A 15,982-nucleotide genomic window follows, 5' to 3' on the forward strand; every position below is an offset into this window, starting at 1 on the left:
TGAGCACCAAAATGGGAAGAAAGTGGAGGCAAGGACCGCTTCCACCTGCCTTCAGGAGTCGGGTGTCAGGAAGCCAAGCAAAACGGAGAGCAGCTGAATTAAATGGATGCTGGTGCCTCGTTTTTTTCTAGTTCAATAAATTGAAAATAGAGAGTTTTGGTTTCAAACTAATACATTGGGGCTTACGGTTAGAGATTTTTGTTCTCCTAATTGGTTGGATTTTTTTTAATATTTATTTTTGAGAGAGAGAGGGCACAAGTGTGTATGGGAGAGGGGCAGAGAGAGAGGGAGAGAGAATCTCAAGCAGGCTCCGAGTTGTCAGCACAAAGCCCAACGTGGGGCTCGAACCCATGAACCATGAGATCATGACCTGAGCCAAAGTCAGACGCTCAACCAACTGAGCCACCCAGGCGCCCCGGGTTCTTTTGAATAACATTGGTTCCACTCCTGGTTGAGTAAATGATGAATATTGGATTTCAGCGAAGTGTTCAGTTAATTAGCGCAGCTCACTCCGGATATCAGTTCACAACTCTCTCCATTTCTAGCCCCGGAGAGACGCGGCATTTCCCTGCCCAGCTTGCCACGCCACACCACGCAGGCTGGAGCACCCCAGAGTGTCAGCACGCACATACACCCTTCTGGCCAGCGGGCAACACAGAGATCTTTGCGTAAACTCAGCGGAGGCTGCCACAGGCTCCCGGACTTCCCCGATGCCAGCTGGTGGCACATCGTGCCAAGCAGCACTTCCAGAAAGGTAAACTAAAGCTGGGTGAGTAGGAGTCAGAAGCTTGTCCTAAGGTATCCAGTATGTTAGACAATCCAGGAAAAAGTTGGCTTACTATTCCAGATTTCAACCTGCCAAACCAGCTCTGGCACAAGACCACCAGAGCTCCCTTTCCATCATCTTTTAAGAGGCCCAACAAGGACATTAGTAATGATATGCTGACATAGAGAAACACCATTTTTGTAAAACCCTAGGATACCTTCTTCCCCAGGGAGCCTTCCCTGCCACGAAGGCGAAGCTCAGGGTCCTTTCTCCATGATTCCATGCCCCTGAGCACAAAGAGCAGGCACTTTGCTCTCGATTCTGTAAATTGCACGTTGCCATATTGGCCTCCCCAACCAGACTGAGCATCTCGGGAGAAACAGATTTGCCTTGGTTACCTTTCTATCCAAGCAGCTCCTAGCACAGAACCTTATGCATACCCTGCATTCAGTGACCTGTGTTTACATACTTCCTACATATACGTGTGCTGCTCTCAATAAACATTTATTGAACTCAACCCAAGATGGCTATTTCCAGGACAGAGGATGTGGTGTTTTTAGGGACCTAACGGTCAAACGATTTAAAATCGAATCTTCCCCCCCCCCCCCCCATCACTTAATCGGGGAGTCTGTCTTTATACTTCTTTGGTTTTTTTTAAGTCGTTCTTCCTTTTTTTGTTGTTGTTTGTTTTTTGTTTTGTTTTGGTTTGGTGTTCTTAGTACTAATCACGTCATTGCCCTGCATCCAGGGGTCAGGCATTGTATGATGTGCGTTTGATGGACACATGTTGATTAATACAGCTACATTCGGAATTGACGTACCCTGTCTGACGTCACTGGTACAGAGAAGCCAAATGACAGGGCCTCGAATACCCGTGGCTTATGTGGGACCTCCCTATTTTATTTCCACCTCCCAAGGAAAGAGTTCCAGTTGTAATGGAAGTGCATGAATTCAAAAGGCCACTGCCATGCATACTTATTCAGACCTGCGTACGGTTGTCCCAGGGAGCATCAGCTGGACGCGGGGGACGTGGGGAGCTGTGTGCCGTCCTCTACCTGGACATAGTTTTCCCTGCTCACAGCACTTCTAGGTAAAACCACTAGCCAAGATAGAGCTCCAATATTGGTCAGCTTCATTCTTATGCCACCATTATCCAGGTATATACCAGGCACTGTACCCAGGGCCATAGAGCTACAAACGTGAAATAAAATGTGGATCCTCCCCTACGTGCCTCCAGGGCAAGCTTGCATAAAGGAAATTGTTGAAATCACCGGAATGACAGGAGGATACATTTTTTTTAAAAGAGAGAGAGAGAGGGGCGCCTGGGTGGCTCAGTCGGTTAAGTGTCCGACCTCGGCTCAGGTCACGGTCTCACGTTTTGTGAGTTCAAGCCCCGTGTCAGTTTCTGTTTTGTCAGCTCAGAGCCTGGCGCCTGCTTCCGATTCTGTGTCTCCCTCTCTCGCTGACCCTCCTCTAGTCACACTCTGTCTCTTTCTCTCTCAAAAATAAATAAATAAATATTTTTTTAAATGTTACAAAAAAAGAGACAGAATCTGAAGCAGGCTCAGGCTCCGAGCTGTCAGCACAGAGCCCGAAGCGGAGCTCGAACTCACAAACCGTGAGATCATAATCTGAACCGAAGTCAGATGTTTAACTGACTGAGCCACCCAGGCACCTCTTTTTAATTGTATTTTTAAATTTTTTTTCAATATGAAATTTATTGTCACATTGGTTTCCATACAACACCCAGTGCTCAACCCTCAACGCCCATCACCCACCATCCCCTACCTCCCACCCCCCCATCAACCCTCAGTTTGTTCTCAGTTTTTAAGAGTCTCTTATGTTTTGGCTCCCTCCCTCTCTAACCTCTTTTTTTTTTTCCTTCCCCTCCCCCATGGTCTTCTGTTAAGTTTCTCAGGATCCACATAAGAGTGAAACCACATGGTATCTGTCTTTCTCTGTCTGACTTATTTCACTTAGCATCACACTCTCCAGTTCCATCCACGTTGCTACAAAAGGCCAGATTTCATTCTTTCTCATTGCCACGTAGTATTCCATTGTGTATATAAACCACAATTTCTGTATCCATTCATCAGTTTATGGACACTTAGGCTCTTTCCATAATTTAGCTATTGTTGAAAGTGCTGATAAACATTGGGGAACAAGTGCCCCTATGCATCAGCACTCCTGTATCCCTTGGGTAAATTCCTAGCAGTGCTATTGCTGGGTCATAGGGTAGGTCTGTTTTTAATTTTTTGAGGAACCTCCACACTGTTTTCCAGAGCGGCTGCACCAGTTTGCATTCCCACCAACAGTGCAAGAGGTTCCCGTTTCTCCACATCCTCTCCAGCAGCTATAGTCTCCTGATTTGTTCATTTTGGCCACTCTGGCATGAGGTGATATCTGAGGGTGGTTTTGATTTGTATTTCCCTGATGAGGAGCGACGTTGAGCATCTTTTCATGTGCCTGTTGGCCATCTGGATGTCTTCTTTAGAGAAGTGTCTAATTCATGTTTTCTGCTGAGCCTGCTTCAGATTCTGTGTCTCCCTCTCTCTCTGCCCTTCTCCCGCTCCCGCTCTCTCTCTGTCTCTCAAAAATAAACATTTTTTAAAAATTTAAAAAAATACAATTAAAAAGTACATTTTAGGGACACCTGGGAGTCTCGGTCGGTTGAGCATCCGACTCTTGATTTCGGCTCAGGTCATGATCCCAGGGTTGTGGAGTCCAGCCCTATGTTGGAGTCTACTGAGCATGAAGCCTGCTTGGGATTCTCTCTCTGTCTCTCCCTCTGACCCTTTCCTGCTTGCGCTCTTTCTCTCTCTCTTAAAACAAAAACAAAACAAGCACATTTTATCCCCCAAAGTGGTAAACGGGTGCAGCTCACAGACGCCCCCTCTGCTCGACCCCAGCCCCGCTCGGCTGTGAGCCGGCCAGCCAGCCGGAGCGGAGAGAAGCAGGGAGGGACACACATGCACACCTTCTCAAGAGTGACTGGCAGTGTGGGGGCTGTCCCCCCAGTGCCTCCAGCTCCACGGTGCCATCCGCCCCTCCAGGTGCCACCGGGGTAGTTCTGAGGCGTGACCGTCCTTGGCTCAGGTGTGGGAGCCTGTCCACCACGGGCTGTGTGGGACCCTGTGCACCAGACCTGGGGTCCGACGCCTACTGCGGGAAAAAACCCTACGTTCTTATTTTCACGAGCCTCTAACTGTGATTTCGCACTTTCTTCCGTTATGAACATGGGCCCCATATTAGCTTCCTGGGGCTGCTGTAACTATGGACCCCAGGCGGGTGGCTGAAAACAACGGAAGGGTGTTGTCTCACAGCTCTGGAGGCTGGAAGTCTGAGACGAAGGTGTGGGCAGGGGATCGTTCCTTCAGGGGGCTGTGAGGGGGACTCTCCTCCGGGCCCTTCTCCTGGCTTCCCATGGTTCCTGGCCATCTTGGCCTTACCTTGGCCCGTAGATGCATCACGCCGTCTCTGCCTACACCCTCACATGGTGTTTTCCCTGTGCGTGTCTGTTTCCAAATACCCCCTTCTCTAAAATTAAAAAAGAATTTTTTTAATTAAAAATTTAAAAATTAAAAATTAAAAAAGGAGACAAAAAGGCAGACAAGGACAAGTACTGGAGAAAGACATGTGCACAAAGGGGAGAAGGAGGAAGAAACATCTGAGAAGGAACAACAAGAAAGATGGGAGAGGGGCGTCTGGGTGGCTCCGTCGGTTGAGCCTCCGACTTCGGCTCAGGTCATGATCTCATGCTTCGTGAGTTCGAGACCCACGTCAGGCTCGCTGCTGTCGGCACGGAGCTTGCTTGGGATCCTCTCCCTCTCTCTCTCTGCCCCTCCTCCACTTGCACTCTCTGTCTCTCTCAAAAATAAAATAAACATTAAATTTTAAAAAAGGGAGAGAGAGACGGGAGGAAGAGAAGCCTAGGGTCTGGCTTCGCTCATGATACAACAGGCTTCGTACAAGGCTCAAGAACACAAGGGAGACGAACCAGTGCCCGTCAAGGAGCCTGCCAGTCTGTGTGAGAAAGAGCGACAGGCCAGTCTGGAAACAAGTGCCAGGACCAGCTCTGGATGTGGACTCCCCGAGGGCTGACGTCTTACAGAGGATGACAAAACCACCCCAGCTTCGGGTGCTTACTCTGAGATTGTTCACCACAATTATGACTAGATTAGCTACTCAGTGAAATAGTTCACCCTACGGTGGCTGAGGCCCAGGTTATACTTGTCAAGTGTCCCATTGAGATGTTTGTCACCCATGATTCTAAAGGATGAATCCAAACAGACAAAATTCTCTGCACCCCTCAGATGTACGTCCCACACTGTCCCTCTGTGCCCATCCATTCCATCTGGTTATGTCTAAATTGGCCAGCCCACCTTCCTCCCCCGGGGTGACTTGTGTCACTACCGAGATCACGGCAGGCCACGCTGCTTATTAAGGCCGGTCCATGTCCTAAAGAGCTTGCAATATGCTGTCCTGCCCCTGGTAGCTACTCACACCCCACACCTGAAATGCAGCTCTGATCCTTTCTACAACTGAGCTTTCTGCCTAGGTGTTGTAGTCCAATTATTTACAATAGGCAAGGTACGGAAGGAGCCCAAGTGTCCGACGATAGATTAATGGATCAAGAAGATGCGAGATACATAAGATAGATAGATCAACCAGGCAGACCTTGCCTCTAACCCCCATATTCCATATATAGGGAATAATAGAACACTACTCTGCCATAAAAAAGAATGAGATCTTGCCATTTGTGACAACGTGGTGGGACCTAGAGAGCATTATGTTAAGCGAAATAAGTCAGACGCAGAAAGACACATAGCACGTGATTTCACTTATATGTGGAATCCAGAAAACAGAACAAATAAACAAAAGCAGAAATAGACCCGTAACTACAAAAAACAAACTGGTGATTGTCAGAAGACGGGGCCGGGGGGGGGGGGGGGGCCAGGGGATGGCAAAATGGGTGAAGGGGAGTGGGAGATACAGGCTTCCAGTCATGGAGCGAATAGGTCATGGGAATAAAAGTCACAGCGTGGGGCATATAGTCAGTGGTATTGTCATAGCGTTGTGTGGTGACAGATGGGAGCCACACTTGCGAGCACAGCATAACATACAGAGATGTTCAGTCACTGTGCTGTACCCTCGAAACGAATGTAACATTATGTGTCAGCCATACAATAAAAAAAAAAAAGGAACATATTCAATATATAATAAAATCGGGGGGGGGGGGGGGCGGTAGGTAGTGAAAGAATGAACGAGACCAATGAACTGTGACAGAAGAGAAACGAGGACAAGAAAAGCTTTGAGGGACAGAAGGGAGAACACGCAGCCTTCATAAAACTTCACCAGATGGCTTTGAACCTTTCATTAGCGACCGCAGATGCTTCGTACCAAGCTTTTGCTCCTTTCTAAACAACAGTCAGGAGGTTTTCAGTGGGACCACCTATCCTGTTTAACCCCGTTCGGTGGAAACAATCAAAAGTTTCCCCTGGCGTCCCCAGCACATCAAAAGTGCTGCCTGGCGTCTTCCTTCTGGGTCTCAAGAGTTTAAAACACGACATGTGTACTCATTCTCATACAGGAATTTTTAGTAGCGTTTTCTCCACTTTACATCGTTTAAAATGTAAACACTGAAAGAAAAGCAAAGCTCATTTAAGACCAAATAGCGCTAGCAATGCCGAGAGGCCAGGAGGACCTTGGCGGGGGTTAGAGGCAAGGTCTGCCTGGATGATCTAAGGGTAAAACCATGTCGCACGTGCACTAAATCGAACCTCAGCAGGTCACTTGGCCCTGGGAGGCTCCAGCCAAGAAAACTGTGAATCATTCCAAAGCCCTTCGGTTTCTGGGGCACTCACTGAGCCGGATTCCTGAAGGCAAGCGAACAAAGAGCTGTTCTTTCCCATGTTTTTGTTGGACGCTCAAGTGTGTCTGTGAAAGGACGAGTATCTACTAGTAGATTAACATTAAGAAAAAGTCAGGATTAGGGAGAGGAAAAAAAATCCGGGAGGCTGTGTAACTGAGGTCTGCAGCAGTTCCTAAACTCAGCCTAACAAACCCCTGGCCACCGAGCACTTCCTCCTGGCCACGCTGATGGTCACCGAGCACACGGATGGGGCAGCTTGGGGACAGCCACCAATGCCTCCACCGAGGCAACACGTTCCCCCGCTTGCCCCCGAGCGCTGACCCACCCTCCACCCCTGCCCCGGCCAGCATTGTTCCACCCAGTCAAGCCTGTTGAACAATTTCTCTTCTGAAACAGCCCCTTTGATGCAGCCTCGTTCTGTGTTCAGTGACATGAAAGAGATACTAATGCCGATTATCAAAGGCATGTGCTCCAAACCGCCGAGCGGCTAATGCCCGAGGGATGTAACTTTATCTCTTCCTCTGACTTCTACATCCTCCTGCAGTGCAGGGCTCTGTGGGTAAGTAGCACATCTTTTTCCCCCTAGTAATTTCACATCAGATATTAATCTGAGTTCGGGGCGGGGGCGGGGGGGCACGAATTAATACCTTAAGCTTGTAGGTCACACTCAGGCAAACACGCTTCACGGAGCCAAGCACCATGGGAGAAAGCTGATACCCTGGGGTCCCAAGGGAGCAGACTTGGCCGAGGACTCACATGGAGGGCTCTTTCTCCCCAGGCCCCCTCGTATGGAGAGTGTCACTGCGCGGTCCCACGGAAATTTGCGTCAATCACTTCCTCAGAATAAAAGATCTGGCCCCTTCCTGGACGGGGCTGACTATTTTCCATTCTGGACATTCAAGATATGAAACATCCAAGCGTGCTAAGTCTGCGCGTCTGCAGTGGAATAGTACGCAATCATTGCAGTGATGCTTAGAAGGATATTTCACGACAGGCCAAAATGCTCATCGTACATCACTAAAGGGGAAAATGGAATACAAAACAGCATGTGCAGACCGGAGGGTGTGTTTGTGTGTGCCCAGAGAAAAGTCTAAGAGGAATTCTACCAAACCGGCCGCGGGGGTTGTGGCAGAACAATGGAACCGTGCGTAGCTTTCCTTTTATTTTTTCTTTGTTTGTATGGATCTCCTAGTTTGGCCACAAAGTGCATTATTTCCTTACGATACGACAATTTAGGATTCAACTGGCCGATGGAGTAGGGAAAGGAAAACCGTCCTTTTAGAGAAACTGTCCATGTGTGTAGACAGAACATAGCCATACCCAAAGGGATAACTTTTAATTACTTTTTTTTTTTTTCTAAAGAGCCAGGAACGTTCCAAACTCCTCTACACCTGCTCATTAAGCCTGCTGATCCCCCCACCGCTTGGCATCAGCAGCAGGGATAGAAATCTCAGTTCAGGTGTGAAAATGAGATGGCCAAAATTATTCTATCTACCTCAAAGTCATTTTCTATCAGGCTCCTGGTGGAGGAATGTGTTAGGACCACGTACCTTTGTTGTTCTGGTTCTGGGATCAAATGAGGTAATGGAGGAAAACTGTAAGTCATAACTCACCATACAAATGTGGGTTCTTGGGCCTGTTCGTCAGCTGTATGGCACCTGGGAGCAGGCCTCACATCCACCTCAAAGCCTGACCCTCTGTCTACCATTAGCCTTTTGTGTTTGAGGAAGGTGTGGGTCTCAGGACTGCAGTAGAAGACATGAAGGGTAAGGTGTTTCCTCCCCGAGGTCTCACTGAAGATGGTTGGGCCATGGAAGAGCCCAGGGCATCCGAGAATATTCTGAGGAGCCCGTCTAATTGACGGACGCAGGCAAAAAGAAACCCACGGAAGACTCAGGAGCAAAAACTGGCCAAGGACCGGATGAGGCTCTCCAGTATCTGCCCCACTGAATTCACGATCAGAGGACAGGATGAAAAAGAAAATATTTGTTGGATGGTATGAGAGTCAAAACTCTACCGGAGTTTCTCGCCATTTAGAAACTACACACGCGGGGTGCCTGGGTGGCTCCATCAGTTGAGGGTCTGACTTCAGCTCAGGTCATGATGTCGTGTTCTGTGAGTTCAAGCCCTGCATCAGGCTCCATGCTGACAGCTCAGAGCCTGGAGCCTGCTTTGGATTCTCTGTCTCCCTCTCTCTACGCCCCTCCCCTGCCTGTGCTCTGTCTCTCTCTGAAATAAATAAACATTAAAAAAAAATTGTTTTTAAAGAAACTCCACACGCCATAAACATATGTGTATCCCACACACACACACACACACACACACACACACACACATTCCTGGAACCCATGCCTTTTTCCTCATTCAGTAACTGGTTGGAAAGTTGGTATCGGTGTGAGTCACAAGGCTCCCCGGGCTTCCCAGCACTAAATGTGTCTGCAGGCCCCTAAACAGGCCCAAACACCGAAGGCCCATCCAGGCGGCTGGGTCCAGGGGGTCTGATTTCCCACACGTGTACACAAATAGATTTACTGCTTGAAAATCAATACTGCAAAGGGCACTTTCTCACCCTGGCTAAACTAATGTTTGGTCTCAGGCCCTCAGAACCAAACCCGGCCTTGGTGTCTGTTGAGCAGCCCTGGGCACGAAAGAATAGTCAAGTATAGAACGGGAGCCGATTAAAACAGGAAGAAATCGAAGTTTATTTCTCCTCTGGTTGAGCTGTGACAATAACTCTTTGCCTTCCTAACCCCTACCAGACATGACCCGCCCCGGGCTGAGCATTAATGGAACAGTCAATGTTCCCACAACATCCCATCGGGATAGCACTGCCCCTTGGAGCTCTTTTGCGCCAAGGTCTGTCTGATCAGAGCAGAGACCCTCCCTCCCTCTTTCTGGGCCATCTTTTCACTAACTTCAGGCTCGCTGGGCCACTCTGAGGCTGAACCTCACAGCATTGGGCCCAGGCCTCCCGACCATGTGGACCTGTCTGCTCCATGGAGCTGTTCTGATCCTGAGGGCACCCACCTCCCCTCTGCCCAGAGGTTCCCCACCGCCCGCCACCCCCCCCCAACCCCACGGACATCTGCTGCCCTTTGCTGCCCCCAAGTGGCTGACAGCAGAATCCCTGGAGGGGACAAGAAGGGTTTCCAACAGGGGGTGTTGGCTACTCCCCACACGGGTCCCCTCAGAAGCATGGTAAATTTGATTCCAACTGTATGCAGTCTCTTTAGGACGTCACTAATCCCCGAACGGAAGTAAATCTAAGACACACAACTCCACGCCATTCAGCCAAGTTTGGCTCCTGGAATTGTTTTTCTTTATGAGGTTCAGCGTAATGAAGAGGAGAAAACACAAAACTACATTCTCAACCTGGTCTCTCCATCTTGCTAACGGATAACTTGGCTCCCCAGTGTGTTTCTTCGTGAGTAATACCTTTTCTAACTAGTCAGAGGGTTGATATAAGAAATGTGCCCGGGAGCATGGGGACAGCTTGGCAAAAATAAAGCCCTCCCCGGGAAGGAAAAAAAAAAAAAGAGGTTAGAGTGGGAGAGAGCCAAAGCATAAGAGACTCTTAAAAACTGAGAACAAACTGAGGGTTGATGGGGGGGTGGGAGGGAGGGGAGGGTGGGTGATGGGTTTTGAGGAGGGCACCTTTTGGGATGAGCACTGGGTGTTGTATGGAAACCAATTTGACAATAAACTTCATATATTGAAAATAAAATAAAATAAAATAAAATAAAATAAAATAAAATAAAGCCCTCCCCAAATAGGGCTACCAGATGAAGCACAAGATACCCACGGAAATCAGAATTCAGATGGGGCACCCGGGTGGCTCAGTCAGTTAAGCGTCCAACTTCGGCTCAGGTCACAGTCTCGCAGTTCGTGAGTTCAAGCCCCACGTCGGGCTCTGTGCTGACATCTCAGAGCCTGGAGCCTGCTTTGGATTCTCTCTGCCCCTCCCCTGCTCTCTCTCCCTCTCTTTTCTCTCTCAAAAATAAATAAACATAAAAAAAAGAAATCGGAATTAGGATAAACAACAAATACTATTTTAGTATGACTACATCTCAATTGTTTCATGGGACGTACTGACAGCGAACACCTTTACCTCATTTATCTGGAATTCAAATGTGGGCATTTGGTTTGGGGGAGTTTTGTTTGTTTCTTCTTTGTTTTGTTTGGGTGGGGGGTTGTTTTTCACCCAAATCTGTCAACTCTATCCCCTCTAACACTCCTTAAACACCTTCCCCACAGTCTGCTTCCCAGCAACACGATCACATGGGCACACAGCTAGCTAGCATTTTCTTACGGGAAGTCATAGGAATGAACTGACAGCTTCCAGGCTGCATACGGGAGGTCTGTAAGCCCCCCGGTACCTCCTTCTGCTTCTGCCGGACACCTTAGGACAAGGGCACCAGCTGGCCTTGGGAGTTGCCTCTTATCCGATCCCAGCTAACATTTTTCTCAAAGTCAGAGACGAAAACCACTTTTAAGGCCCCCACGTGTTTCAGACATCTGTTATTCATTCTCTTTGATCTTGATTTTGTCTCAATCTTGTATAAGGACGCAAGCACGCATTTGACTATCTGGTTTGGGTTCTAAGCCGATGGAGCTCTGGAGTCGGTGCTTCTCTCTAGATAGGAGAGATAGCACCCGCTTTTGTTCTCAAAGCCGTTTGACACCCATTGCCACATTTTATCTTCAAATATCGGGAGATAATGTGATACAGTGCAGTAGCCTCCACACTGGCCACACCCTGGAATCATCTGGGGAGTTTTTTAAAACCCTGATGTCCTCACTACACCTCAGACCAATTAACATCAGAATCTCTGGGGGCGTGCAGTCCCTGGCATCAACGTTTCTCAAGGTCTCTAGGTGACTCCTGTGTGCATACGAGACTGGGAACCCTGGTCGGGAGCAGCGGTTCTCAGAGTAAACCCTCGACCCGCTTCATGAGCATCCCCCGGGAACTTGTTAGACATGCACGTTCTTGAATGCACGTTCTTCTAGAAATACACCTGGGGTGGGCTGTGTAGTGATTCAGATGCACACCACCCACCGAGGAAAGCACGGGCTTGCAAAAGTAAAACAATCTGGCCCCAGTTGTAACCCCACAGCCACCACCAGTGACCTCTCAGGACGCAGCTTCCACATCTGCAAAATGGAGGTGATGCTCTCTACCTGGTGCATACGTTCAGGGAAGATTAAATGAAACAAGGTGCGTAGGTGGCCTAGTAAAGAACCTGACAGGGGCGCCTGCGTGGCTCAGTCGGTTAAGCGTCGACTCCGGCTCAGGTCACCATCTCGCGGTCCGTGAGTTCGAGCCCCGCGTCGGGCTCTGGGCTGACGGCTCGGAGCCTGGAGCCTGCTTCCGATTCTGTGTCTCCCTCTCTCTCTGCCCCTCCCCCGTTCATGCTCTGTCTCTCTCTGTCTCAAAAATAAATAAACGTTAATTGAAAAAAATAAAAAAATTTAAAAAAGAACCTGACAAAACTCAGCAGATGCAGCGACCAGCCACCCAGTTTTCTCAGATAAAGGGAGTTCCTAGGACTCGGGGTACTGGTGCCGAAACCAGGCAGCCCAGCTCACGTGCATGATTGGGTCACTCGGCAGTGCCCTTGAACAACTCTGTGAGGGGCGCAGGGCGAGCATCCATTTCACAAGGGGACGCATGAGAAGCCTGAAGACACTTACCTGAGACGCCACAAGCCTGGTACAGCCTGGCTAAGCCCTCGCTTGACTGACCCTAGAACAGGGCTCTTTCTCTGAACCCACGTGTCACACCCCTGAGCGACACAAGCACCCACCCTAAATTCTCTGTTGGTAGCAGCTCACTGGATTCACCCAATGACCTCAGAGGGAGCTGTTATCAGTGTCCTCAGCTACATGCAGAACTGAATACCCGGGCGTGCTCCACGGAGGACAACCTGTGTGGTCTCACGGCCCCATGCTTGATGGAATGTTCTCTTACCAATCTTGGGGAAGGGCCCCCGCGTTCTCATTTAGCACAGGGCCCTGCACATGGTGTAGCTGCTCCCGCTTGAGGCAGAGAGATACTGAGCAACTTGCACAAGGCCACCCAACTGGGAAGCAGCGGGGCCTGGATTAAAACCCAGGGCGTTGGCTCCAGGCCCCGGGCTCCTGGTGAGAACACTCTGGTTCCAAGAGCGAACACTTCTTAACATATGTGAACACTGAGCAGAAAAAGAATTTCACATGTCGTTGGCAGAGCAGAGGAACTTAAAGCAAGCCCTCACCTCACTGCAAAGAGTGTGACCCGTTCGTATCCATGACTTTGCTTGCAGAACTAGAAGGCTAACTTTAAAGGGCCAAAGACGCAGACCTGTTTCAATTTCTATTTATCAGAAATAGAAAACCAAACTCAGTCATTTTTCTCCTCCCCCTTCAACTCAAGGAAAGCTACTCAGAACATTGCCCAAACTTGAGGACTCCTGGCAAATCACAGCGCCTGTCTCAGTCAGCTTGGGTGGCCGTAATGAAGTGGCTTAAAACAACAGAATTTATTTCTCATCGTTCCTAGGCTGGAAATCCAAAAGCAAGGTGCCAGTGTGGTCCGGTTCTTGTGAGGGGCCTCTTCCAGGTCGCCTACTTCTTGGCAAGCAAGAAGGCATGAGAGCTCTCTGGGGTCTTTTTATAAAGGCACTAATCCCATTCATGAAGCCTCCACCCTCACGGACCAATCACGTCCCAAAGGCCCCAGCTCCCCACACCGTCACGTTGGTGAATTTCAACATGTGAATTTTATGAGGACACACACATTCAGATCATTGTAACGCCTATGCTAGGAATTGTCATGACCTTACCTCCTTCCTAATGTAAGAAAACTGCCCCAAATTTCATGGTATGGCTGATGTCTCTAGTTGTACAAAACTGTGAGACAGGTGCAGAATTGGCAATATCCTGGACCCCCCGCCTCGTATCTTCTTTTCTTGTCCACGACACGACCCTAGGATTCTCTCTTCTTCTCTTCCAGCCCTCCCTGTCATACCGTATACAATTTGCACAGGTGTGTTCACACCTTAGCATTGCTCTAACCCACATATACTTCCCTCCAGTGTTTTCCAGCAGTGGCCTTGTGTGAGAGAGAACCAGCCATAAATCTGTGAAGGAAATCGGTGGCCATAAATGAGCCACTTTCCTTCTCTGATTCTCTTCCCACTCCCCCTCACCCAAATCACCTGTCACCCTCTCACAGAAGATGCGGGCTCATAGTCACGAAGGCCCAGTTAGAACTCAGTGGCAAGCACACCAAACAGGAAGGAGGAGGCAGTGGTCAGAGAAACAACTAGGTATGAGGCAGAAGTGTCCTACTTGTGTGTCTAGGGGATTCGGGACTCAATGTTCAAGTCAACTGTAAGCCAGTGGGAAGTGTTGGGTATCCTAACATCACACGTTCCAGAGTCCCAGCTCATTCTGGCTGAGTTCAGTCTAAACCACTTGAAGTTTGGAGAACTATGTTTGAAGAAGCCCATGAAAGGGAAATTGCAGTTGGAAGCCCAAAGCGATTAGAAAATGGATGAGAACTTCAAAAAAAAGAAGGAAAGAAATTAAGATAAATCTCAGCCAAGTGTCTGCATTGATAATGAACAGACTCAAGACAACTGTCTTGGGAGAAGAAAAGGGCCCTGGTGGATGGAGACAAGTCCAAGTCTTCCAGTGAGTAAGGTATTATCTGAGTCAACTGTACAGTTGGTGACACTCGAGTCAGGACCAAATGGACTATTTGTGAAGGAAATGCACCTGTTCAAATTTCAGGACCCAGAGATGGATGGATAGTAACTAACTCCCAGGGAAAAAGACAGAGAAGGGAAGGGATGATACTGGATGGCTTCAACTCAAAACCTGGAACAATAGCTAAGGAATATTGTAGCACATCACACAATGACCTATGTAGATTGTCATTTAACACTTTTCTTATAGTAATCATATGTTTTAGAGAAAAGAGTGTAGCAGACAACAGAACCTAGAGAATGCACACATTAAAAAAAATAACAGATGTGAAACGGAGAGACATCACTGCAAACAGTGCCCTCTGAGAGTGGTCAAGAGAATGTAATCCAAAGAATATGTGGTTAGTGAGCCTAAAACTAGACACGAATGATAAAGGGAAAGTGTAAAGGAGTAATTCTGAGGCCTGGAATGAAGCAGAAACATTTTAGCAAGGATTTGCTTCGATCATTACGCAAGCTGTGTTGCCAAAGTCATGATCTGGTCATTACTGTTTTCATCCGGTATAAGTGTAGGGGTGCCTGCTAATTGCTGGATGGGGTGAGGGGGTGTGTCCTGCTCTAGTAGGGAGGGGCCAGAACACTACTCTTCTGGGAAGGCTCAGGAGCTCCCTTTGCTCCTAAGGTGGGCAGACAGTTCTCTTACCCACTCACATTTAGGAGTTGAAAGAGAAAACCCTTCTAACCCACAAAGAAACATAGGTTATGGGGAGAACAGAGTTGGGGTTCTAGATCCTAATTGTGACACATGCCCAAGGCTACTCGATTCCATGTTCCAGAACCAGCTTGCATCCTGGGAAGAGACTGTGTATGTCAACAAGAGGAAGAGTGTTGCCAGCAAGAAGTCTGTTAGTACCTCAGGCAGAAGAGACTAAAATACCAAACTGAGACCTTGTTTCAGCTACATCCAGATCATCTCTCTTGAGCCCCGAGGCTCTCAGCACTCCTCCTCTCTCAGCCAGTCAGGAGACACCACTCACTGTGCCCACAGGTCTCTGAGGGCAGTACAGGGGCTCCCTATTCTGGGAAGCAACCACACATGGCCCTTGTTGAGTGAGGCTGGAGGAAATAGCCAGCTTTCCAATGACATAAGGTAACTCAGCACACAGGATAGGCTTCAAGCTATTGAAACTCTTTCCCTGGGCTAAGTCCCAGGTCTACCTCCGTGAAACAAATTATTTCTTTAAGTTTCTATTTCCTCAGCCGTAAGATGGGGATGATGATTATCATTATAGAACCTTCCTCTTTGGATTGTGCTAATGCGTCCTTGCAGCAAGAGGAAGGAAAGACTTGCATCACCACAGGGTAAATAGGGCGTAGGGCATCACCGTAGAATAAAAGCCAAAAATTGAGGGGATCAAAACAACTCAATGTAGAGACAGACAGAGCTCCTAACATTCACAGATTTTTCCACATTAGGTTAACTATTCGTTTAGAATTAACAAATCAGTTGAGATATTAACACCAAGGAGGGGACTCGAGGCTGCAGTGCCTTGACAAAGTGCCTTGTTTCTATGATGCCATGCTCTGCCCCTGCTCTAGATTAATATTCATTTCTTTTATACTTAGATTCAATTCATCATTTCCTTCCTTTAA

At 48.4% G+C, this 15,982-nt stretch overlaps 1 non-coding gene across 1 annotated transcript; it reads right to left on the reverse strand.

The window, feature by feature from the left end:
- Nucleotides 1-327: 327 nt before the first annotated feature.
- TRNAQ-UUG (transfer RNA glutamine (anticodon UUG)) lies at nucleotides 328-412 on the reverse strand. Its single transcript has one exon. It is a non-coding gene; the product is annotated as a tRNA-Gln (tRNA).
- Between the last annotated feature and the right edge of the window lie 15,570 nt (nucleotides 413-15,982).

The sequence above is a fragment of the Panthera pardus genome, unplaced genomic scaffold (genome assembly GCF_024362965.1).
Source record: "Panthera pardus isolate Hobbes unplaced genomic scaffold, ASM2436296v1 HiC_scaffold_15, whole genome shotgun sequence".
Lineage (NCBI taxonomy): Eukaryota > Metazoa > Chordata > Mammalia > Carnivora > Felidae > Panthera > Panthera pardus.